Raw genomic sequence first — 26,609 nt, 5'->3', positions numbered from 1 at the left:
CTCTTTGCAAGAATGTAGGAAATTCTCACTTCTAAGCACAATATAGGAAAAGAGAGAGGTTGAAATTTGGCTCACAAAATTTTAGAGAGAGAGAGAGAGAGAGATTTGGATAGAGAGGCTCCCTAAACTTGTCAACCTCTTCAAATGAGTGAAGTAGCCTCCACATATAGCAATACAAGTGCTCAAGGTCGAAATATCAAAATTAGGACAACTGGAGCTTGTGTAGAACAACTGGAGGGAAAAGATCTGCAAAATATCTGAGTTTTGGACATAAGTGGCCGGCCAGCTACTTCAACTAGCCGGTAGGCTACCTCAAATGGCAGGCCGGCCACCCCTAGTGGCCCACAACAAAAATCTACTCTGTAGGTCAAACTTCAAATGGGCATATTCCTTCATATGGACTCCTTCTTAGGTCATTCTTGCGTCCAAATTGAAGCCCCGGAAGTAAGATTTCCAATGGTGGCAGCCTCACATCAAACTTCCTACTGTGCTGAGAGATATCTCTTTTTTAATGAAGACTACTCAGTTTTGGCTCAACTAGATTCATGCCGAACTTCTCCCAAACTAGTTTTCTTCCCTCCTCTCTTATTTTCTACAACCCCAAGCCCCTAAATAAGGTGTTTTGGAAGATTTTTCAAATAGTTCACCTCTCTTTCATTCATTTCCACTTTGTCCTTGCTCAGTTTACCGAAACGCGCAACATTTAAGAAAATGCTAGCCTCGGAGCATCGTAGAGACTTTCTTTCAAAAACATTTTAAAAGAGAGGGTTTTAAGGTCTAAAATCTTTGGGTCCAAAAGTGGGGTGTAAGGTTTGGATTTGACTCTCTCCTCTTACCGAAGAAATTGAACCTTTGCACTGCACACCGTTCATCGCCAAGTACACAATCAGTGGCGCCTAAGTCTTAAGGACGGTCAAAAATGGGGTGTCTACAACATCCTGAGATAAATTCCAAACACGCTAAAATCGTGTATGCAATGAGACACTCTAACCACGCTGAAATCGTGAGAAGAGGTCAGAAAACAAACAATCAGGAGCGTGCTCCACGCGTCCTAAGCTAAATTCCAAACACGCTGAAATCGTGTAAGGAATGAGACACTCTAACCACGCTGAAATCGTGAGAAGAGGTCAGAAAACAAACAATCAGGAGTGTGCTCCACGCGTCCTGAGATAAATTCCAAACACGCTGAAATCGTGTAAGAAATGAGACACTCTAACCAGGATGAAATCGTGAGAAGAGGTCGGAGAACAAACAATAGGGAGCGCGCTCCACGCATCCTGAGATAAATTCTAAACACGCTGAAATTGTGTAAGGAATGAGACACTTTAACCACGCTGAAATCATGAGAAGAGATCCAAAAACAACCGCTCAGGGGTGCACTCGACGCATCCTGAGATAAATTCCAAACACGATGAAATTGTGAGAGGAAACTGACACTCTAACCACGCTAAAATCGTGAGAAGAGGTCCAAAGAAAAGCAATCAAGAGCGCGCTCCACGCATCCTGAGATAAATTCCAAACACGCCAGAATCCTGTGAGGAAAGGTGCTCTAACCATGCTGGAATCGTGAGAAGAGGTCCAAAAACAACTAATCAGGAGTGCACTCGACGCAACGTAAGATAAATTCCAAACACGCTGAGATCGTGAGAGGAAACGGAGACTCTAACCACGCTAAAATCGTGAGAAGAGGTCGGAAAACAACCAATCAGGAGCGCGTTCGACGCATCCTGAGATAAATTCCAAACATGCTGAAATTGTGAGGGGAAACGGACACTCTAACCACGCTGAAATCGTGAGAAGAGATCCGAAAATAACCGCTCAGGGGCGCATCTGACGCATCCTGAGATAAATTCCAAACACGCAGAAATCGTGAGAAGAGGTCCAAAAACAACCGCTCAGGGGCACGCTCGACGCAACTTGAGATAAGTCCCGGGGGACAACGATCCTAAACGCTACTCAGCGCAAAAGGATAACTGATACAAGATAGCACATGATACAAATAAATACAATAAGTGTGATAATACGATACATGTTACAAGCAATGCAGTGCATGATGCTTAGGGAATGCAATAAACAAACATAGTGACGCTTTAAAAAGCACCTCATGAGGTGAGTGGCGATGAACAGCTCTACACTGACGGGGATCTCTCATTTGTGTTCTTCGAACTCTTACCTTCAACTCACAGTTCAAAGGTCTTGAAATGCTAACAAGGGTTCTTCATGTAGAAGCCATGGATACCGCTTTCCTTCCTGATCATATTCACAACTTTCCCTATTCTCCAACGGGGTGACAGACTAGGTTGGTTCAGTATCCAGAATTGAGGCGTATACATGTTACCTCAACATATGGGGCTTCCATACAGATTTCAAGCCGAGGATACACCTCTGGGTATTCAAACCAAACTTTAGTCTCGAAAATTCCAAACCTTTGCATTCTAGGCATCAGCCATTCGAACTCTAGTTTCCACCGTCACAGTTAGTCTTCCAGGAACTCATTGCAAACACAACCAAGATGCCTCTGGCAGGGAAATGGTACTCAGGGAGAGCACTTTGATCATCATTCTGGCTTTGAAGCAGGCTTGAGCTTGAGGTAGAGGCACACTCATACTTCGGAGCATTGACAAGGCCTGAAGAGGTACATTCAGAATGCAATCTCGGAACTTGCTGAAGATGAAACAAACTCAGATGCTTCGATTTTCCTCTTTTCTTTTGCTTTGCAGTCTGGAACCTATATAGCTTCAGTTAGGTCCTTGTTCTATTGTTCTCATATGACCTGGGTCAAACCCTACAGTTTTATGACATAACAAATCCTATTTTGCACATAAGTGGAGAACGACACAACACTCTGAGCACAAAAATGATTTATTTTTGAATTTGAAGTTGAGAATGAGTTCTTAACTGAGTACTGAGCCTATGACTGACCACAGGAAAAATGACTCAACAAAGGAAAACAAAGGTCAAACAACCTAAACACATCTATTGATACTCAAAACGACTCAAAACAGTAATCGAGACAAACTAAAAACACACAACACTCAGATGTGTTCCAATAGCGAGAGACCTCTCAGTTCATGAGGAGCCAGTTTCTCCAGGTATTGTTTCCCACTCTTTCTTATTTGTGATTCTCATATCACTATGGCACTCAATCTCTATTTCTCTGACAAGCCCTTTCCCCACTTTTTCTCTCAACGAACATCTCTTTATTCTTCAGTCTCTCTTATTTTTTATTCCTCTCCTGGGTGGTTGATGGATAAACAGGAAGTTGTGGGCTCTTGCCCCTAGTATTATACTAGATTCTCTTTCTTTCGCTCGCAACTAGTGAGCATTCCCACAGAGGGGTTACGGTGCGATTGGAGCAAATCTGCAACTCACATCGGTTAAGGAAGCCCCTGGCTTAGCTTGATCGTCCCACCAGCCAGGTATAGAATTGATTGGCCTCACACATTACGTTTTCTACACTCTCATTCTGGGTAAGATACCAATTTGAGCGAGATCAAACCCGTCTAGATGAGGGGGTCGAACAACCAGCTCCATTTCCAGTTCATGCTTCGCACTTGGCTTGATACCTCGTTGCTTGGAGGATGAGAGAGCTTTCAGCCCCTTTGCTTGTTAGCTTCAGTTGTACCTTTTCTGGCGAATATGGTGCCTTTCCTGGCAAGTATGGTGCCCTTTCTAGTAAGTATGTTGACAATGGGAAAAAGACAGAAAACCTGACTCAATTGTGCCCCTAATTCATCATTTTGACCATTTTTTGTTTTGGCTTTCTATTAAAAGAATTTTGACCAATATGAGAGTTAGATTAACATACTTGTTCAATTTTCTGATTTGAAATCATGCGAGTCAGGCTATGAGCACGGAAAATTTTCCTTTTTTCGGTCCAAGAAATGGTCCAAGTTTGGAAAAACGGAGTAATTTTGGGGAGAATTAGTCAACCTCATTAAAAATCCTCAAAACTGTTTTTGCAAATGGCCACTGCTCGACCAACATAGAATTAACCCTTGAGATGCATAACCTCAGATCTGAACTTGAATTGTCTTGTAGCTGAATCTTCCAACGGAATAGAACAACTGAGTCTAAACAAAGATGATCACGAAGATGAGCCACTTCACATGGACAAGATAGCCGAGTTGAACAAGGATAAACCAATCAACATGGATGAGCCAAGCAGGCTAAAAATGATTGGGGCCGAACTTCAAGATGAAGTTGTCTACATATCTGAAACATGGGAATCAGGCCTGACGTAGTTCCGGGTTAAGGTGCACTCGAGTGTTGACGCTCTCTTTTTGCACTCTAACTTTTGCCAAGGCCGCCCTTCCGGGTTTTGAACATTGCGAGCTTTGTTTCTTTGTTCTTTTCATTTCTTTTCCTTTCATTTGTTTTGTTTTGTTCTTTTCTTTTCTTCTTTTCATTTCTGTTCTTTTGTTCTTTATCTTTTTTATTTGCTCTAACTTTTGCTTGGGTCTCCCTTCTGGGTTTTCGGCCCAGCGAGCCTCTCAAGGGTAAAAGTTTAACCTCTCCATGTTGATCAGTTTGAGATCTCGAAGCCATCTGAATCGAATAGCATGGCTGTTGTTCTCTGATGATTCAGAAGTCCAGCCAATGGGGGCTGAAGTTGCCCCTAGTGTTGCGGATAGGAGCTCGATTGTCCTTCAACAATAAATTTTCTTCTTCATGCTACTGAAATTTGGCTTTCTTGCCATTCTTCATTGGTTTGCAGAATGACCCATCTTTGAGCACATCTGACCTTTTTGCCCCTAGTTCAAGGGCTGCTTCTGATCTAGCTTTGCAAGCTTCCTTTGATGGCATCTGATCTTCTTGATCTGACTTTCTTGCCCCTAGTTCGAGGGTTGCTTCAAATTTGGCCTGGCGGGCCTCCTTTGATGTCATACGACCTTATTGCCCCTAGCTCATGGGCTGCTTCAAATCTGGCCATACAAGCCTCACATTGTGGTTGACCATTGAACATTCTGAATCCAAGTTCACGGTTTGAAAGCAAAAGGGGTCGAGTCTTGAGGCTGAGAGTGATCCTATGCTGCACAATCTCAAAATCAATTCCACGCATGTCTTCGCAGGACCATGCAAAACATTTTTTGAAATCTTTTAAGAAAGCGAATAGTCGCTCGCGCTGAAGATAATGTAGAACCAATCTGGATCAAGCCAGGATCCTTCTTAGTACTCACATTAACAAACATGATCTCATTCATTAAGGGCTTAGCATGCCTCTCTTCCTCTCCATTGATCAAATTTTTGCAAATCCCGAGGAATTCCTCCCTCTTTGTTTTCATTACAGTGTTTAGAAAAGTTTTGAAAAAACTTAGGTCAATACAATGAATTAAAGGCACAGGAAAGTAGGCGAAAAGCACTGCCATTTCATTCAAAACTTCTGGCACAATTGGCTGAAAGGGAGGAACAGACTCAAAAGAAAGAGTGTAAAAGACAAACACAAAACAAGATAGTGATGGCCGAGGTAACCCCCCCGAAATCACTAGACTGTAACGCAACAGGACTGATTCGATACAACAAGACAGACTCAATACAACACAATAGAACTGACTCTATACCCAAGTCAGAAAGTAAAACAAACAGTATTCGCAAATTGCTCAAAATAGTACGTGCCATCCCCACATCTGGAGTAAAAAGAGCACCATCAGCAGGTGGTTCATCCCCTGATCACATAATCATATTATCCCCCACATTCACCAATCCAGTACTGATAACATTGTAAGACCTGGTGCGACGATGACCTTGTTGTCAATATGATCTTGTGTTTCGTGGCGAAGATGAAAACAAAGGTCAGTGTCATGGCCAACTTGTTGATGGAAGGCACAATACTTGGCCGGGTTATGTGACAGAGGGAGGTTATTTGGCAGTGGACATGGTTCTAGGGGCTTCAGATGCCCTTTTCTGATTAGGACCTTCCAGGCTGCTGATAGAGACATATAGAGCGGGGTAAAAGTCCTCTGACCCCAGGGAGGATATTTTGCTGGTTGTGGGGTGGTCGGGTTGAATGTACTGGCGAAAGGATTGGCAGGTGCTGACTGGGTTTGCTGATCTCTTCCGAGTGTAGGATTGGTGCTGAAAGGGGTATTTCTAGTATGACAATCCTTCTTCTGGCTTGCCCCTTGATTCAAAATGCTCTCACCGTGAGCAGCAAACGTGTCATTCACAATCTTTACAACAACTGCGAGCACTTGCTATTTGTTCAGTCCTTCAGCTTTCAAAGCCTCAACAGCCCACTGAAGGTGTTCATGGGGCCGAATGTCTGCCCCTATCTTGTTCGTACCACTTGCCTCCACTCTGCTAAGAGATTGGCCTTCTTCCAATGCAGCCTGTCCCAAGATTGGGGAGCCTTTTGGCGTGAAATTTCTGGCATGTGATGTAATCAATGATGGAGCAAATATCCCAAAGGCCAGATTTGCCACTCTTCACTGAAGATCTTCAATCATTCTCATCAGCTCAGAAGTAGTGGGTTCACGGGTTTGAGATGATTGGGGTTCAAGTGCATCCATCATGCATAAGTTCATGCTTTCTAGAATAAACACCTTAGGCTTGGGTAGATGGACTGGGTGATATATATGTTGGGGTTGTAGGCGGATAAGAGTGTATGGATTAAATTGAGATGTAGAGGTGACGGGTCAGTACTAACCTGAGGTCCTTTTGGTGGAGCTATGGTCCCTTCGTCAATAAAGTCCTGAATCTTATGACGGAGGCGGATGCAATGGTTGGTATCATGACCGTGTTGTTGATGATAGGCACAGTATTTAGCTGGGTCATATCTTGGTGGAAGAGGATTTGGAAGGGGTTTAGGTTCTAGGAGCTCTAGGTACCCTTCTTCTCGCAACATTTTCAAAGCTTGAGAGAGACTCATGTAAAGAGGATGGAAATTTTGGGCTTGGGGCCAAGTTGAAGTGGTTGGTTTTTGGCCATTGAGAGAACTGGTGATAGTGTCTACTTCTGAGCATTTCGTAGTTGTGCTACCATCAGTAGTAGCATTGGAACTGCGAGCAACATTCTTCTTCACAGGCTCATTATCTTCCACAAAGATCCCTTGTCTGAGGGCATCCTCGATTTGAACCCCCATTTCATGAAGGTCTGGGAAGGTAAACAGAGGTAGGACGATCATCTTTTACAGCAACTTACTATGTAGATTCCGAACAATCATCCTGATTTGATCTTTATTGGAAGGCCTTGTAGTCACCATCGACGCTTTTGCTCTTCATCTTGTCACGAACTCTGAGAAACCCCCCTCTAGCTCTTGGCGGGTGACTTCGAGATCACGAGTTGAGACCTCGATCTGTGTGTTCTAGGAGTATTGAGCAATGAAGGCCTCAGCCAGTTCTTCCCAATTCTGTTTCACAGAGTCCTCCAATTTCGCATACCAGATTATGGCTATCCCAGACATGGTTCGGCCAAATAGTGACAACTTCTGGACTGGGGTAAGACCCATTGGCCTTAAGATATCCGAAAATAGGTGGACGTGCACCATTGGGTCTCCAGAGCGGTCAAAGCGGTCGATATACGGCATTTTAAATTGCTCTGGTAAGGTAACTGCAGATTCAGTATACCTGTCCTCTAAATTTGGGATGGAGTTCACTCCTTGTGCTCATTTGAATAACTTCTCTAGTTCATTAACCTTAAGTGCAGTTGGGTCAACCTCAAATTCAAACGAAGCTTGGGCTTGATAGACAAGAGCTTTAAAGGTCTGTTCTGGAATTGGCTCCGCTGGATTCTCTTGAGTCTCTTAGACATTAGCAGTATGGGCATTGGCTCTGGCTGTCGGGTTACCTGTGGGAGGTGTATGAGATGTAGAAGTCGTAGCTGGTTGTGGCTGTTGTTGTTGTAGCCGGGTTATCACTTTGGCTTGACGAGCCGTGACGTCGGCCTGACGAGCTATGACTTCAACCTGACAGACTGTGTCCCGCTGTAGTGCCTCGATTGTCTGTTGCAGGTGCCGTATCTGTTCTTCTACATTGGCTGGGGCATATTGAGCTATGGGAATGGGTGATTGATCTCGTGCTGAGCTGAATGCAAACAACTGTTCCCAGACTAGACTAGACCCGGGTGAACTGAGGGGTGACTGTTGTACAAAGTACACTGGTGAATTCTGCCTGAACCTCTCTCGTCTTGTAACCGATAGGGGTGAGGTAAACACAGGTTGCTTCTGAACCAATTCGACCTAACAAAGTCTATCGATACAAATCCAGAGTACCCGGGGGATATTGGAGCCTTCTGAAGCTATGGTTTCAGGACTACCCTGCAAAAGAGAAAACAGACAACATCTCAGCCTGATTTCACCAGAACAGATATGAGCATAGCTGAATGACTGTGCTTTTTACTGAATTCTGCCCCAAAATTTTCTGCCTCAAAACTGATATCCTCAAATTGATACCCAAACATGCAGCTGATATATACATTCCTGCAGAGACACACCCTAACAACACATATCAACCAAGTAAGAGCCAAAACACCCCTATGGTGGGATAAGGTTTCCCTGTCCTAGTTTCGTCAGGAACTAGGGGTTCGCTACGCACACATGCGGTTTCAGACAATCTTGCATTTGGGTGAGCAACCTGGCCTAGTTTGGAATAGTCTCTAGGGCTTCTGATATGCAACTAGGTCGATTGGTCAAAAAGGGTGCCTCGGTGGTGATCCCGATCTGAGGTTTGTGTTCCTATCATGGCAGAGCCCACAACCGGTCAGCCTTATGGCAGGCTTTTCTAAGCAAGCCTCCGACAAACTGTTCAGGAATAACAGATGGCAAACACTGTGACATAGGCGCACCCATGCAAATGCAATGCAAAGAAACACATAAATGTAGATAAAACAACATATCATGAGTTCGAGTCAAGTTCTTTAAGTCCCCAGCAGAGTCGCCAGAAACTGTAGACCCGATAGAAACTGTAGACCCGGCTTCCTCCGTGCGCCCCCCTTTCGGAGAGGGCGAGAATTTGGTCTTACTACAGCTCGGACTCCTGTCACGGTTCTGAATCTAATCTCACAAAGTGCAGCGTGAGATTGATAAACACCAAAGTGTCCAAATCTGGCAAATTGTTTTGGAAAATCAATTTTGAATAAAGAAGCGCCAAACATGTACTGCGTTTCCAGATTACAGAGTCGCCACCTAAATATTTTGTTTTGGAAAATTTAGGAAACCATGACTCGTGCCAAAGGCCATGTGTCCGTCATCACTAAAGTTGCCTCGGCTCGGGAACTTGGGTACGAGAGGGGAAGGTCCTCAAATGAGTACCCCCGCTCACCCGATCAAAATATCGGCCTCTACTAAGCATGATATGTTGTTTTATAAACCTCATGTGTTCTTATCCAGATTATTAGCTAACTTTACTACGTGATGCGCACAGCATACAAGTATAGACTAAATCGTATGAATTGGAACAAAACAACTCATGTTTGTTTTCGAAAATGGTTTGAAAGTGCTACTCGCAATAGGCTAAAGCGCAGATTTGCCACCCTCAAGTGGGCTTAGAAAAACATGATTTTGCCACTTTGCAAAGTGGGCTTAAAACTCACAATCATTGAGTTGTCCCAATTCAGGTAATCAAGCCTCCCTCCACAGGCATTCATGCAGTTAAGCACTTAAGCAAATAGCCTCATGGCAAGCATGCTGTCATGGCAACACTCACACTTACGCAAGTATGCTAAAGCGTAAACACTTACAGTGTACTCCAAGCCAAAACAGAAAATTAGTTAGAAATCATGCATGATCCTAACTATGTTAGATGCCTAATGCAACACATGCAATAATGCAACTAAATAGGCTCGGCTATCTAAGATGGCATATGAATGCAACAATTGATACACGTATTCAAATAGGTATTGAAATACAATCCATTTTGAATGATGCGCTGAGCCCGGTGCATGTAATACAAATGAATGATGCATGCATGCAAAACATAAGGTATGCTAATTAAAATATGCCCTAAACTAACCATCGAAAGATGATAAGTAAAAGGGAGAAAGAAGTGGGGTTGGAAGACATGCACACACACACGCACCCTTATTACAACACTGCGCCCTTGCGACGGAGGGTCCGAATATATAAAAACTAAGCTATGCTAAGCTAAGCTACTTGCTACAAAATAACTAATTAACTAACTTAGCTAATTAATTATTACAAACCAAATGAGATTGAATAATTAGCTAATCTAAGTTAATTAGAATATTACAAAGATGAATTAAATTAGATAAACACATTAACTAATCAATTACAGAACCAGTAAATTAACTAGCTAAATAAAGCAGTAAAATGGCCTCGGGGGAGGGAGACATGCAGGCTCGGTTTGCTTCGCCCGAAAATGCATTGCCTTGCCATGAGTTGTCTCTATTTGCATTCGCAGTGATCTCAAAACATCAGGTGAACTTCCAGATTGCATCTACCCCAACACAGGAACACTTTGGAGAATTTTCCCTACAGGTGGCCAGCCAGCCGCCTCAAGTGGTCGGTAGGCTACCTCAACTGGCCAGCCGGCCAGTGCAAGTGGTCGGTAGGCTAGTGCAAGTGGCCGGCCGGCCACCTCTCCTTCCAGAATTCTGCCTTTGCTGCAACAGAGCCAAGACAATGTATTTGGCAAGAAATGTGTGTACTACTGCCCTCCTCATCATGTCTCAAGCTCAAAGGAGTGTGATACTTGGCTCTCAAGCCACCAATCAAGCATCTCAATGCATGATGGCCGAAGAACCAAGCTTGTACAAGCTTAGTGAATGCACAAAAAATACACAAAGAGCCTCCACCCTATCATGCATGGTCAAGGGTGTTGGTGACCAAGAAATGCGACACGTTTCATCACTTTGAGTATGAAACGTCCCGCATTTCTTGTGTTTGGATTAACGTCCGATCCAAACACAATGTAAGTGCAAACAACGTGCTTATCTTGCATGTTTTACTTTGTCCATTTCTTGTTTACTCATTTTAACGTACCAATTAGTCCATTAACCGGTTAAGTTCAATGTGATTGTCCTCTAATGGGAAAGATAGCCTAAGCCACAAGCACCTTAAGCATGGAAGAAGCCTCATGCTTTTAGTTAAGGGAAGGCTAAAACCATTAGGCATGAGAGCCTCGATTCCATGCTTAAGCCAACAAGGGGCTTAAGACCACTTTCGAAATCAATTTCAAAAGTGAAGCATGGAGGAAGATTGCAGAAATTTAGAGCTGAAATGGCATGCATAAGACTCTATCATGTAAGCAATGCATGCAAGACATGTTAAGGGTTAAAAGCACTAAAGATACTGAAGAGCATTACACAAGAGGCATGCACTATCAAGCTTAAATGACTAAACCAGCCATGAATAGAGCTTAATAATGCCAAAACAATGGCCAAAACATGCTGGAATTGAAGCTCAAAAGACTAGATAAACATGCATACATGTTGGCTGACGAACAAGACATAAGGCACAACTCTCAAAAGCAATGAAAGAGTGGAATATGTGAGAGTGTGACAAAGTTATATGCTCTGAAATCACATGCTAAATGATGCCATATCATACAAATAACTCAAATAAAGCATGTTAGGAGGCTTAAAACTCAAAGCTAGTTAAGGCACTTGCACTATAGCTATACAAAGCAAGCCTCAAAAGGCCAAGACCACTCAAAACATTCCTAAACCATGCTAAAACATTAGCAAAAATGTGCTGGAGTTGAGCTAACACAAGCTAGAATGATAGGCATACTCATTAGGCATGTTAGGCTAGTAAGCAAAATTATACTACAAGTGCAAGATGCATGCAACCAATGGCCAAACCAGCCAAAAAAAGAGTTAAAAAAGGTCCAAAAAGTCACAAAAATATGCTGAGATCAAGCCATGAGATGTAGAAAAACATGGTCATGTGTTGGGCCATTAACACATGAAAATAAGACATGAAGAGGGGGGGACCACCGCCTCCCATTTTAGTCCTCAAAACCAACTTTCTACCACTGAAATTCCTCTGGAATTCAGTGGTTAAAAGGCCAAAAATGAAATTTTTTAATGGGTTTACAAGGTGGCACAAAGCTGAGCAAATGAGCAACCAAAGAAGGTAGACCGCCCCCAACTCCAAAAGGACCTCAAACCACCATTTTAAACACTTAAAAATAGAGGTTTTTGTAGTTGACAACTAGGCCAAAAACAATATGCAACGGTGGCCAAACCAATGTGCAAAAACAAGCTTAAAAAGGGATAAGAGGTTACCTTTGAAGGACAGCAGTAAAACAGCCCCAATTCTGAGCTAAAATCACCTTTTGGAGCTCAAACCAATTCCCAAGTTACCTCAACCCAAAGATGATCAACTTTGGTTAAAGAAGTGTATGCAAATATCTAGGGAATTCTCACTTTCAAGCCTAAAACAAGAGGGGAGAGAGAGAATTCTAGAGAGAGAAAAAATTTGCTCACAAATCTTCTCGAGAGAGTGAATTTTTAGAGAGAGAGGCTCCCAAAATTGCTAACCTTCCAAAATGATTGATATGGCCTCAATATATAGCAAAATACAAGCGTTAGCTCGAAATATCGGAATTGGGACAGCTGGAGGAGTGTGAAAACAGCTGAAGGCGAAATATCTGCAAAATATCTGAGTTTTGGACACAAGTGGCCGCTAGACTACCTCAACTGGCCAGCCGGCCATCCCTGTGGCCGACAGTAAAAATTTGCTCTGCAAGTCAAATTTCAAATGGGCATATCACCTTCATATGGACTCCATTTCAGGTCATTCTTGTATCCAAATTGAAGCCCCGAAAGTAATCTTTCCAATGGTGGTAGCCTCACATCAAAATTCCAACTGTGAAAAAAGTTATGCCTCTTTTACTGAAGACTACTCAGTTTTGGCTCAACTAGAATCATGTTGAACTTCTCCCAATCTACTTTTCTTCCCTCCACTCTTCTTTTTTTCAACCCCAAACCCCTAAATAAGGTGTTTTGGAAGATTTTTCAAAGAATTCACCTCTCTTTCATTCATTTCCACTTTGTGCTTGCTCGATTTTCTAAAAAGCGCAACATTTACCAAAATGCGAGCGTCGGAACATCGTATGAACTTTTTCAAAAATATTTTGAAAGAGAGGGTTTCAAGTTCTAAAATCTTTTTGGTCAAAATCATTTTAGTCCAAAAATGGGCTATAAGGTTGGATTTGACGCTCCTCTTGCTGAAGAAATTGAATATTTGCACTGCACACCTTTCATCACCAAGTAAACCATCAGTAGCGCCCAAGTCTTAAGAGTGGTCAAAAATGGGGTATCTACACCTGCTGGGCTGCAATCTCTGTTTGGCGAGTGGTAACTTCTGCTTGGTGAGCATCGTCCAGCAACATGGCCTCGATGGTTTGTTGAAGTTGATGCATCATATCCTCCATGTTGACTGAGGGGTGTTGATCTATTAGAATCGGTGTATACTCTCTTTCTGATGTGGAAGCAGAAAACTGGGCCCAACTGCATACAGGTGACGTAGATAATGACCGATGAATTGGTGACTACTGAACCAGTGATCTATGCCTGACCGTTCTCCGTCTCGTAACTGGGGGTAGCGAAACAAATACTAGTTGTTCTCCAATAAGATCCTCAGATTGGTAAATCCTCCTGACTTTGGTCTAGAGTGCTCGGGGGTAACTGCCTCATCGAAAGCAATTTTGAAATACTATCTTGCAAAAAGAAAATAAAGCAAAAAAAGAAACAAGAATCAAGAAACGCACAGCACCTCGGCTTAGACAAAAATAACACACAGTTGAAATCATAAGCTGGACAATCTGTACTCAAACACTGGTTTCTACCTCAAAATTGATAACCTCGAACTGATACCCAGACTTGCAACTGATGCATACATTTCTACAGAGTCACACTCTAAAAGTACATATCAAGCAAGTAAGAGCCAAAACACCTCTATGGTGGGGTACGGTTTCCCTATCCTAGTTTCGTTAGGAACTAGGGGTTCGCTATGCAAGCAACTGATTTCAAACAAACCTACATTCGGGTGAGCAACCCGTCCTAGTTTGGAATAGTCTCTATAACTTCCGATATGCGACTAGGTCGATTGGTCAAAAAGGGTGCCTCAGCATGACCACCTAATATACCTCTCGCTCCTAACACCGAGAACTAAAAGGATGATCAAACGGTACAACGGTAGTCCAGATCCAAGGTTTGTGTTCCCATCGTGGCAGAGCCTGCAACCAGTCAGCCTTATGGCACGCTTTTCCAAGCAAGCCTCCGGCAAACCGTTCAGGAATAGCAGATGGAAAACACTGTGACTTAGGCATACCAACGCAAATGCAATACAAAGAAACACATAAGTGTAGACAAAAACAACATATCATGAGTTCGAGTCAAGTTCTCTAAATCCCTATTAGAGTCGCCAAAAACTGTAGACTCGACTTTCTTCACGCCCCCTTTCAAAGAGCTCGAATTGGTCGTACAGTTCGGACTCCTGTCGCGGTTCTGAATCTAATCTCAGAAAGTGCAATGCGAGACTGATAAACACCAAAAAGTCCAATCCGGCAAATCATTTTGGAAAATCGATTTTGAATCAAATAATGCCAAAACTGGATTGCTTTGCCAGATTACAGAGTCGCCACCTAAATATTTTGTTTTTGGAAAATTTAGGAAACCCTGACTCGTGCCAAAGGCCACGTGTCCGTCATCACCAAAGCTGCCTTGGCTCGGGAATTTGGGTGCGAGAGGGGAAGGTCCTGAAATGAGCACCCCCACTCGCTCGATCAAAGATCGGCCTTTACTAAACATGATATATTGTTTTATAAACCTCGTGTGTTCTTATTCCAATTATTAGCTAACTTTACTATGTGATGCACACAAGCAAGTATAGACTAACTTGCAAGAATTGGAATAAAACAATTCATGTTTGTTTTCGAAAATAGTTTGAAATTGCCACACTCAAGTGGGCTAAAATGCAAATTTGCCACCTCAAGTGGGCTTAAAACATGATTTGCCACTTCGTAAAGTGGGCTTGAAACTCACATTTATCGAATTGTTCCAATTCAAACAATAAAGCCTTCATCAACAGGCATTCATGCTGTTAATCATTTAAGCACATAGCCTCATGGCAAGCATGCTATCATGGCAACACTCACACTCATGCAAGTATGCTAAAGCGTAAAACTTACAGAGTACTCCAAGCCAAAACAAAAGCTAGTTAGAAAGATGCATGATCCTAACTATACGAGATGCCTAATGCAACACATGTAATATGAAATTAATAGGCTCGACTACTAAGATAGCACATGAATTCAACAATTTGATAACATGCTTTGAAACACATATTCAAATAAGTATTGAGATTGCAATGCAGTTTGAATGATGCGCCGAGCCTTGGTGCATGCAAGACGAATGAATGATGCAAACATGCGAGCATAAGGTATGCTAATTGAAACATGACCTTAATCTAACCATCAAAAGCGGATAAATAAAAGGGAGAAAGACATAGGGTTGGAAGACATGCGCGCACACTTATTACAACGTTGTGCCCTCGCGAAGGAGGGTCCGAATAAATAAGCTAACTAGCTACGCTAATCAAGCAAATACAAACCAAAACTAATTAACTAACCTATTCTGAGCTAATTAATTACAAACCGAATTAATTAATTAAACACTTAACTAATTAATTACAAAACGACTAAGCTAATGAACAAATTAGCTAAACAATTTAAATGAACAGCCTCGAGAAGCAAGGGATGCTTACATGCTCAGTTTGCTTCCGCCCGGAAATCCACCGCCTTGCCTTTGGATGCCTCCGTTTGCACTCGTTTGATCTCTGAAAATTGTGCCAACTCCCAGAATGCCTCTGCTCCAACTCAGGAACATACTGATGCAAAATTCATTTCTGGCCGATCGACTACCAATGGAGGCTGTCTGCTAACATTGGTGGCTGGTCGGCTGCTTCAACTGGCCAGTCGGCCACTAATTTCCTAGATTTCCATTTTTGCTGCAACAAAAAGCAAACAGAAGCAAAGTAGTGTATTCCAAGGAATGTATGTGTGTACTTCTACTCTCCTTATTATTTCTCAAGCTCAAAGGTGTGTAGCTCTTGGCTCTCAAGCCATCAACCAAGCATTTTCATGCATGATGGCCAAACAACCAAGCTTGTACAAGGTCAATAAATTCACAAACAAGACCAAAACAACCACCACCCTATCATGCATGATCAAGGGTGACGGTGACTAAGAAAAGTGGCACGTTTCATCACTTTGAGTATGAAACGTCCTATTTTCCTTGTGTTTGGATTAACGTCCGATCCAAACACATGTAATGCAACACAACATGCTTAACTTGCTCAAGTTTTACTTGTCATGTTTTATTTAGCCATTTTACATTACCAAATCATTCTTTAACCGGTTAAGTCCCAGGTAAGTGTCCTCTAATTTGAGAGGGGTCAACCAAAGGATGACTTAAGACATGTCAGAGACCATGTCGTTGGTTAGTAGAAACCCTCAAAAGAGGATTAAAACCATTAAGCATGAATCTCAATCTCAAGCTCAAACACAACCCGAAGGTTAACCAACCCTCAAAGCAAATGAAAAAGTGAAGAAATGAGAGAGGTTGCAGATATTTCAGTGCTGAAATGGCATGCAAAATGACACTAAATCATGCAAGCAACTCATGCAAGTAATGTTAAAAAGTCTAACTCACTAAGCTAGTGAAGATCACAACACTATAGCCATGCAATACAAAGCTCAACTAATCAAACTAGCTCCGGACAGAGTTAAAATATGCCAAAACATGCTGAGATTAAGGAATGAAAGACTTGAAAAACATGCTCACATGTTAGCTCATAAACAAGACTCAAGGCACAACTCTCAAAAGCAATGAAAGAGTAATATAAATGAGCATGTGACAGTGCTGTATACACTGAAATTACATGTTAAAAGACACTACAACATGCAATCATTCCACGCAAAACATGTTTAGAGGCCTAAAATGCCAAGCCAGTGAAGCCATTTTCACTACAACTATGCAAAACAAGACCCACATGACCAAAGAAGCCCAAAACAGAGCTAAATCATGCCAAATCAGAAGCAAACATATGCTGGGAATAAGCTAAGTTAAGCCACAAAAACATGCTGCCATGTGATGCAAACTAGGCATGCAAGTGAGACACAAGGAGGGGAGGCTAGCCCCTCCATTTTTGGACTTCAAAACATACTTTTTACCACTGAAATAACTCCAAATTTCAGTGGCTTAAAGGACCAAAAAGTTTGGTTTTAACATGCTAAAAGATGGTGCAAAGGTTCATACAAACAAGCAATAAGAATGGTAGACAACCCCTTAGCACAAAAGGACTTCAAACCAACATGTAAAGGCCCAAAAATCAGAACTTTTGTAGTTGAAAACTAGGCCCAAAATAGTATAAAGAGATGGCAAAACAAGTATGTACAAAGAGCTTAAATGAGGTAAGTCTTATACCTTTGAAGCACAGCACAAAACAACCACTCTCTTAGGCTCAAACAACCTTCCAACTGCCCAAAATAGGTCCCAAGAGGCCTCAGCTCCAAGGCGGTCCAATTTGGTTAAGGGTTAGTATGCAAATGTGTGGAGAATTCTAACTTTCAAGCATAAACATGGCCGACCTGCCACCACTGGTGACCAACAGGCACAAGCAATAGCCGGCAGGCTAGGGAGATGGCCGGTAGGCCACCCTCCCCTCTAGAAGTGAAGCAACAAGCTCTTGGTCCACAACCAAGTACAAAACAGATAAGATTAGAGGTTCTAAGGCAAGGTGCTCAACCGAGACCTTCAGGGACTCAAAACTAACATGAGCAAGCACAATCATCGGGTGTTCAAACGATGACGTCCAAGTCTTGAGGACGATAAAAAAAGGGGTGTCTACAGTTGCCCCTCTTTGACAGAACTCGGAAGTCATGAAATGACGGGAGTGAATGTCAAAGCCCAGAGATGACCCATTTTTGACAAGGCCGAAGACTTAGATGAACAACCAAGCAAAAACAAAGAATGGTTGCGCCCGTAGGATACCTACGTATCCCTTTGCAAGGAATCAAATCAGCATAGTTCCGGGGCAAGATGCAAATGACATGCACGATGCAAGAGCATAACTTATGATCATGAAATGAGACTGCAACGAAACATCCAGATGCAAATGCGATACAAAGAAATGCTATAGTAATCTCGTACAAAAGTAAGTAAACATGAACCAAACCACACTTCTTGCGTTAAGGATGTACGAAAATTATGCAATCTTAACTACACACAATGCAGGAAAGACAAAGAACAACACAAACATCCGGCGTACCCGAGAAGGCAAATAAGATTCCAACGTGTGGCACACGCGATGAGAGAAATGGTGTGAACCTAGCGACACACCCTAAGGTTCCGAACCAAAGAGAGCATATGAAAACAATTGAAACACATCCAAATATTATGTAACCAAAACAACGAGCAATATAAGCATTGGAATCCATCCGGATGCTTTTAACCAAAACATCCTAATGCGCCGCACGCGAGAGGAAAAGAGGACGGTGCAAACATCGGGGGTTGGTGTAAACATCAGAGTACGTCCCAATGTTTCTAACCAAAACAGGGCGGTATAAGCATTGGAACACGTTCCAAACACTTCTAACCAAAAGGGTGGTATAAACATCAGGCACACGCCCCAATGTTTCTAACTAACAAGAGAGGTATAAGCATCGGGCACGCATCCCAAACGCTTCCAACCCGGGGGGTGGTATAAACATCGGGCACACGTCCCAATGTTTCTAACCAACTAGAGAGGTATAAGCGTCAGGCACACATCCCAAATGCTTCTAACCAAAAGGGTGGTATAACATCGGGCACACGTCCCAATGATTCTAACCTAAAACAAAGTGCTATAAGCATCGGGCACACATCCCAAATGCTTCTAATCGGAAGGGTGGTATAAACATCGGCCACATGTCCCAATGTTTATAACCAACAAGAAAGGTATAAGTGTCGGGCACACATCCCAAACGCTTCTAACTGGGGGGGGTGGTGTAAACATCGGGCACACGTCCCAATGTTTCTAACCTAAAACAAAGTGGTATAAGCGTCGGGCACACATCCCAAATGCTTTTAACTGGAAGGGTGGTATAAACATCGGGCACACGTCCTAATGTTTCTAACCAACAAGAGAGGTATAAGCGTCGGGCAAACATCCCAAACGCTTCTAACCGGAAGGGTGGTATAAACATCGGGCACACGTCCCAATGTTTCTAACCCAAAACAAAGTGGTATAAGCGTTAGGCACACATCCTAAACACTTCTAATTGGAAGGGTGGTACAAACATCGGGCACACGTCCCAATGTTTCTAACCAACAAGGGAGGTAAAATCGTCGAGCACACATTCCAAACACTTCTAACCAAAACAAGGTGTTCAAAGGACATGAATGATCTTACCCGGAGTTCCTCTGAATGAACCGTACATACAATATCGTCTAGTTGCACCAGCTTTGAATGAGTTGTACCTACAATATCGTTTGCATAAGAAAGAGACTTAACAGATACAGCAAGATGAGAATACATGTTCCATGTAGGATTAACAGCATGTTCTATGCTAAATACCAAAATGCATGTTCTATGTGAATGTGATAAGTGCATATTCTATGCAAGCGTGAGAAGGGCCTTTATCCACTGGCATTCAAATAGGTATATCACTTAAGCACTTAGCCTTATGGAAAATATGCTCGGTATGGAAACACAAACATACAATGCGATATGCTGCAGTAATAAATGCTCACCTAGCACTCAATCGAAGCAAGCCAAAAGAAATGAAATAGTTAGAAAGAATGCATGATCCTAAACAATGCAACACATGCAACATGCAATCAATAGGCTCGACTACTTAGCATGGCATGTGAGTCAATTCAAGGCATGCGATAAAGCACGTATTCAAGTCAAGAATTTGAAATTGGCGTTGGTTAGAATGATGAGCCGAACCCTTATGCGTGTAAGATGAATGGATGTAAGTCATAGAAAATGCTAAGTAAATATGATGCTTTATGCTACCCATCATAAGCGAGTAAATAAAAGGGAGAAAGAAATGGGAGTTAGAAGACATACACAATTATTACATATTTTTCCCTAATGCAAGAGGGTCCGAATGTCCAAGTGTCCGAATTAACTACTTATTACAAATCCTAACGAATAATAAATAAATAACCAGCTATCTAATTTATTACAACAAGGATATTATAATGATAATAATTTCAAAAATAATTACAACAATAATTACAACAATAATATGAACAGTAATATTACAACATTAATATATATATAATAATAATAAAATGCACAAGGAATGTATGTGCACTGATGAAGACGATTTTCAGAAACTGCTTTGTTTGCCCTCTGGAAATCTGCTATGTTTCACCCTTAGCCAGTGCCCTCTATTTCAGCAAAAAGTACTCTGCTTACTAGATATTGGAGCTCGACCAGCACCCAATGAGGCCTGGTCGGGTCCAAACAAGTTTGGTTGTGCCCTATTTACTTGAAGAAAATGTTTTTGTGCTCTGAGGTGAAAACAGTGTAGACAGAGCAACTTTAAACCTTGTTTGTCCCTCCTGCTCATTTCTATCGTGGAGAAACTCAAGAGAAGAGTGGATTTGGTTCAAAACCATCAATGGTTGCAAGTTGATTGCGTGATGGTTTTGGAGACGAATGGACAAAAGATTACTGAATGCAATGAATGACACACCACCCCTCCCTCTTATCAAGAACTTAGCTCAAAGAGGGAGGTAGACACGCCTCAAGTTTCAATCAAACATCATGATATATGTGATGACTCTTGACACGATGAACTCGGCATAACGTCTGACCGAATTCAACCAATTTTATTCCTCTTCTTTATGTTGGTTTAATCGATTTTATTAGCCTTTTTTTACTTACGTTTCCATTCTTTAATAATTTAGTCCAAAAATGAGAATTATGTCCACTAAATGGAGAGAAGTGTCAAATAAGAAGTTGTTCTTGACAAGAGAGAGATGTGATGCGTTGGTAATGAACCTCCGAAGAGATTAAACCATTAAGCATGGAAGGGTCACTTTTGCATGTCTTAAACAACACTTGTTTGAAACGACTCTCAAACAAAGAAAAATAAAAAAGGAGGGAGGGTGTAGAGATGATTATGTGAAGTTGATTATTACAAAAGTGGGACTCTTACATGAAAAAGAAAGATAAGAAAGGCTATCAACTCAAATGGCTCGATGTCTAAGGCCTAAACAACCGAAGCCATGAGGACTTACAACACAACAGGTACAATATTAAGTCCATTAAATGAATTAAAACAACCCTAAAATGTATTTAAAAAAAAAACAGCAGCTAAAACCATGTTTAAGAGAGCACAAAAGATAGGCAAAAACAAAGAGATACAAAACTAGTAAGCAAGACTAAGGAGGGGTGGCTAACCTCTCTACTTTTGGGACTTCTAAACCATATTTTCCTACCCTTTAAAACTCTGAAAATTTGTGTGTAAGCCAAACAAAAGAGTGGTAAAACAAAGGGGATGAGCTATGGGATAAGGTGCAAGAAAGGGTGTTAAGTCTCTCTACCTTTGGTAGCTCTTTAACCCCAGTTTCAACACTTGGAATTGATCCAAAATAGTATAAAAAAACAAGAAAATGATAGAAACAGATTGAAATGAAGCAATGAAAAAGGTTGCTAGCTTATACCTCTTGAAGAGTGGAAGCATTTGTTGTAAACCAAACTCAATCCTAAGGCACTCTCAAGTTTGAATTACGGTTTTAATGTCTCAACCAAGGCTTCAAGCTTAAGCTCTAAGGGTGAATATGGTGTATGTATATGGTTCAAGGATGATATAAGAACACAAAATTAGCTTGCAAGGGAAGAAGGAGCTATCAAAGGTGTTTTTGGTTCTTTGAAATTTTTCTCACCCTCAAAATAGAGCTACGAGCTCGTATTTATAGAATTTGAGACAAATAGGTCACAAATATCTTCAAAAATAGACAGCTGGTAGATTCTCTCCCAGAATAGTGTTTATCGCCCAAAAGGCACGACCGGGTCCTAATGGCCACGGCCGACCCCAAATGAGACACGCCCGGGCCCGAATGTGGCTCCCTTGTTCCTCAGTTTCAAGTTCAATTCAAGTTGGCATAGTGCTCAAAGATGGATTTATGAGGAAAAAACAATGTGGTTATGAAAGGCTGGGATTGTTTAGAGCTAAAAATCGGATTCCTTCATTGAGAATTCAAAACATTGACAATGTAACTTTCATCATTGAGTGCTCAGAATGAAGTGCCCAAGTCTTCCGGGTGGTCAAAAATGGAGTGTCTACAGTCCTCTACTCCCTTGTCTTAACATCCTATCAAAGGCAAAACCAAGCTTAGTAAACAAAAGTCTAGTCTTCTCTAAGACACTCACTCAATGCCCCACTAAGTTACAAAACATAATTAATGTATAATCACATAGCATATAAACATATTAAACATTTAGTCACATAATTGAGTCAAGTCTACAAAGATGACCACTTATCCCTAAACACTCAAAAAAGTCTCACCCGAGACAATGTTGATCAGACGTGTTGGTTCCCTTTATGTTGTCAATTTCGTGAACAAACATAGTTTCAATTTTAATTTGTGCCTGAGGTTTTTTTCTAGATCGCTCGTGCAAAGCTTTTACTGCATGAGCGAAGAAGTTGATCTCTCAGTAGTCTCAGGCGCCAACAAAACTACTGAGAGTTCTAATTTTACGCTTAAGAGAGATTTCCATCGCTCGAGCGAAGGCACTTATTGATTCCACTCATATGAGGAACACCACCTGTGCTACCATTCCATGGCTCGAGCGTTCTCCGCGACCTTGTTCAGTATAAAGTAGTGCGACAGTCTAATTTTAGAGTTACAACTTCCAGATCTTATTCTTGAGGGTTAGGGTTTTTCTCTGGAGGTTCTTTTCATGTTTCCTTTGATGTTTTTGTGAGTTTATCTCATGATTTAAGTTGATTACATCAAAGGGTTGTTTGATCATTCCAATCAGTGAGTTTTTGATTAGTATATTATGAAGATTTGAGCATGAAGGCTTTGAAAAAGTTCGAAGCGACTCATTTTCATGGATTCAGCATGGATGTTGTGGATTCAACATCAGAGTAATCAATTTTGAGACGAAGGTGCTGGTAAAAGAGACACAAGTTGTTGAAGACAATTTTACGGAGTGTTAGGTAAATTGTTTTGGTAATCTTATGTTTTTTCATTTTTCGTAGTGGATTGATTAGTTGTGTTTCCCCCATGATTTTTTAATCACAATCGGAGGTGCTCTAACTGTGATTTTTTCCATGTAAAAACCGTTTGTGTCGATTTATTAATTGTAAAACAACAATCTAAATCATGTTCATACATGCTAGATTATTTAGATTGTTAGTTTCGATTGTTTGGGGATTGTTGCAATTAAATCTATTTCGAATCACGAATCATGTAGGTTTTTCAATTGGTACCAGAGTGGGCCACTCGCTTTTATTTTTTTTTTCTTTATAAAAAAAACTATAGGAGTGTGATTTTTTGTGATTCATGTTAATAGATTCGATTCGCGAAGGCAATTCAACCCATAGACCTTCTTTACTTGATGGAACAAACTATTCTTATTGGAAAGCTAGTATAAGGGCATTTTTAAAATCAATTAATGAGAAAGTTTGGCACTCTATCATCTATGGGTGGAGTGAACCTATGGTTACCATCGATGGTGTTGATATTCGCAAACCAATTGGTAATTGGGATACAATTGATTATCAAAATTTGAGTTGGAACGGTAAAGCACTTAATTCTCTCTTTTGCTCCATCACAGCAAAAGAGTTTCAACGTATCTGTATGTGTGAGATAGAAAAATAGGCTTGGGATATTCTTGAAACTATTCATGAGGGTACTGCTGCTGTTAAAAGATCAAAACTTCAATATCTTACCTCCTCTTTTGAAACACTTTTTGTGCGAGAGCATGAGACATCTGATGATTTTATGCTAAACTTAGTGACATTGTGAATTCTTGTTTCACACTCGGTGAAAAAAATCCTGAATCTAAAGTTGTTGGAAAAATTTTGAGGTCCTTACCCGATAGGTTCCAATCAAAAGTGATAGCTACAGAGGAGGTTCAGGATGTTGAGAACCTCAAGCTTGATCAGTTAATTGGTAACCTACAGACTTACGAAGCCCATTTGATTTCAAAGAAAAAACAAAAAGATAATGTGGCCTTTACTAGTGATCATGACACTGCTAAGAACCCTGAGGTAGAAATTGATCTAGAGTCTAAAATGATGGCCGTGTTTGCTAAACAATTTTAAAATAATTTAAAGAAAAAGAAGCCTAATTTAAAGGACTCTAGTCCTAAAGATAAGGGTAATGATAAACTCAAAGCTATTAAACCCAAAGGTGCTCTAAAGACTGAAAACAAGACTATGAGAGGACAACGAGTCAAGTGCTATGTATGCCAAGGGTTTGGGCATATTGCTTTCAATGTCCTTCTAAGAAGAATCGAAAGAAAGTCTATGCAGTAACTTGGGATGATGAAAGCGGGTTAAAGCAAGAAGTCGATGAAACTGAATCTAGTGAAGATGGAGATAGTACTTATATGACATTCTACTCTAGTTTCACTCAATCAACTCCTAAGCCAGTTGAGATTGCTCGTAGGCCTAGTCTACATCGTGTTACCACCTTTGATGGGAGTAATAATCTATACTGGAAGTGTAGAATGACAGTCTATCTCAGAGCTTGGGATCTTGAAGGTTGGCGCACAATTAAGGAGAATGTTAAAGCACTGTTTGTGATCGATCTGAACACTAATCAAAAGATTGCCAAGCCGACTAAGGAGAGGAGTACTATTGAAAGGGTTGACATGGAGAGCAGTGAAAGAGTTCTTAATACCATCCGAGAAGCACTTTCTGAAGGCGAACAACATCGGATCTCTCATTGCTAGAATGCCAAAGATACATGTGTTGTTCTTATGCAATTCCATGAGAGCGCAAAGTCATCTTCACAACCATCCAGCAATATTCACATTAATACCCTGGTCGCTCGACTACATGCTCTCAAGGAGAAAGAGGAACACAAAGAAGATTATGAAACCTCAAAGGATAATGATGAGATAGATGGAGAAGAGTTTCCACAAGCTTATGAAAAGCCATACAGCGAATCTCTAAACTTAGCCAAGCTGAATGACAAACTCACTATAACTTAAAACATGTGAAAGTGAGAATGTCAGGTTAAATGAGGGGATCTCTGCAGTTCAAAAGGATGTCATCAAGATCTCAAGTGATAGACAAGGTCTCTGTGCAAAGATTTTGACTTGTGAGACTGAGAGGAATGAACTCCTGAAGATCCATGCCACATATGAAGAAAAGATTGAATCCCTAGAGATGTCTCTAGTTGCCTTGAAAGAGCTGGTTGGTCAGAAAGAGAAAGAACTCAAAAATGCTGGAGCTACAATTGAAATGTGGAACTGAGGATCAAAGACACTTGAAGACATCATTGGGTCCTAACAAATGGGTGGTGAGAAGAGTGTGATAGGCTATGGTGATCAAACATAGCAAAAATAAAAGGCTCCTACAGCTCATAACAAAAGAACTCAAGCCAAGGGAAAGCTGAAGATCCCACAGGATGACAAGCCTCTCAATTAGCCTAAAGGTGGTATGATCAAAGGATGAGAAGTAAAACATGTTTTAATTTGTCCTTATTGTGGTAGGGATGGCCACATTCACGTTTATTGTTTTGAGTTATTTGGTAGAGTCTCTCAAAAAGTTATAAAGTCTAATACTTCATGGGTTAGGAGACAACCTTATATGTTGAGGCGGAATAGCAGGACTCATAATGGTATTCACAATGCTAAGGCATTTACCAGGAAGGCCAATCCCCCTTCTATGAAGACCAAAAAGATATGGGTAAGAAAGAGTGACCTGATTTGTTTTGTTGTTCACATTGCACTAAAAGCACATGACTCACACATGTGTCTAGATAGTCGGTGCTTTCATTACATGTCAGGTGACAAATCCTATTTCACATCTATTGAGAAATATGAAGGAGGAATTGTTGCCTTTGGAGATGGTGGCATCTCTAGAGTCATTGGTAAAGGCTCTATAGGTCTCCCTGGTCTTCCTAATCTAGAAAATGTTTTGCTTGTTGACGGTCTTAAAGCTAATATTTTGAGCATTAATCAAATGCGTGACTCATATCATGGGGTATTATAGACACCCCACTTTTGACCGCCCTTAAAACTTCGGCGCCACTGATTGATTAGTCAATGATGAAAGTTGTGCTATGCAATCGTTCGATTTCCTCAGCAAGGAGAGCTCTAAATCCCAACCTTACATGCCTTTTTGGACCAAAACTATTTGGACAAAAAAAAAATTAGACTTTAAAACCCTTTCTTTCAAAATATTTTTGAAAATGTTTCTACGATGTTTCAAAGCTCGTATTTTGTTAAATATTGCACTTTTTGGTAAACTGAGCAAGGACAAAGTGGAGATAAATGGAAGAGAGGTGAACTCTTTGAAAAATCCATTTAAACATCTTATTTAGAGGTTTGGAGTTGAAGAAAATAAGAGTGGAGGGAAGAAAACTAGTTAGGGAAGTGGTTGAGCTTAAAACCGTTAAGGAAAAACCAGACAGCCTCACTAAATCAAGTCTATCCTTTTGTGCACTTGGACTTTAGTTATGCAGCC

Source organism: Camellia sinensis, chromosome 8 (assembly GCF_055761805.1).
Source record: "Camellia sinensis isolate YWXY chromosome 8, ASM5576180v1, whole genome shotgun sequence".
NCBI classification, from domain to species: Eukaryota; Viridiplantae; Streptophyta; class Magnoliopsida; order Ericales; family Theaceae; genus Camellia; species Camellia sinensis.
The sequence above is the reverse complement of the archived record's forward strand: the minus strand, read 5'-3'. Positions refer to the sequence as shown.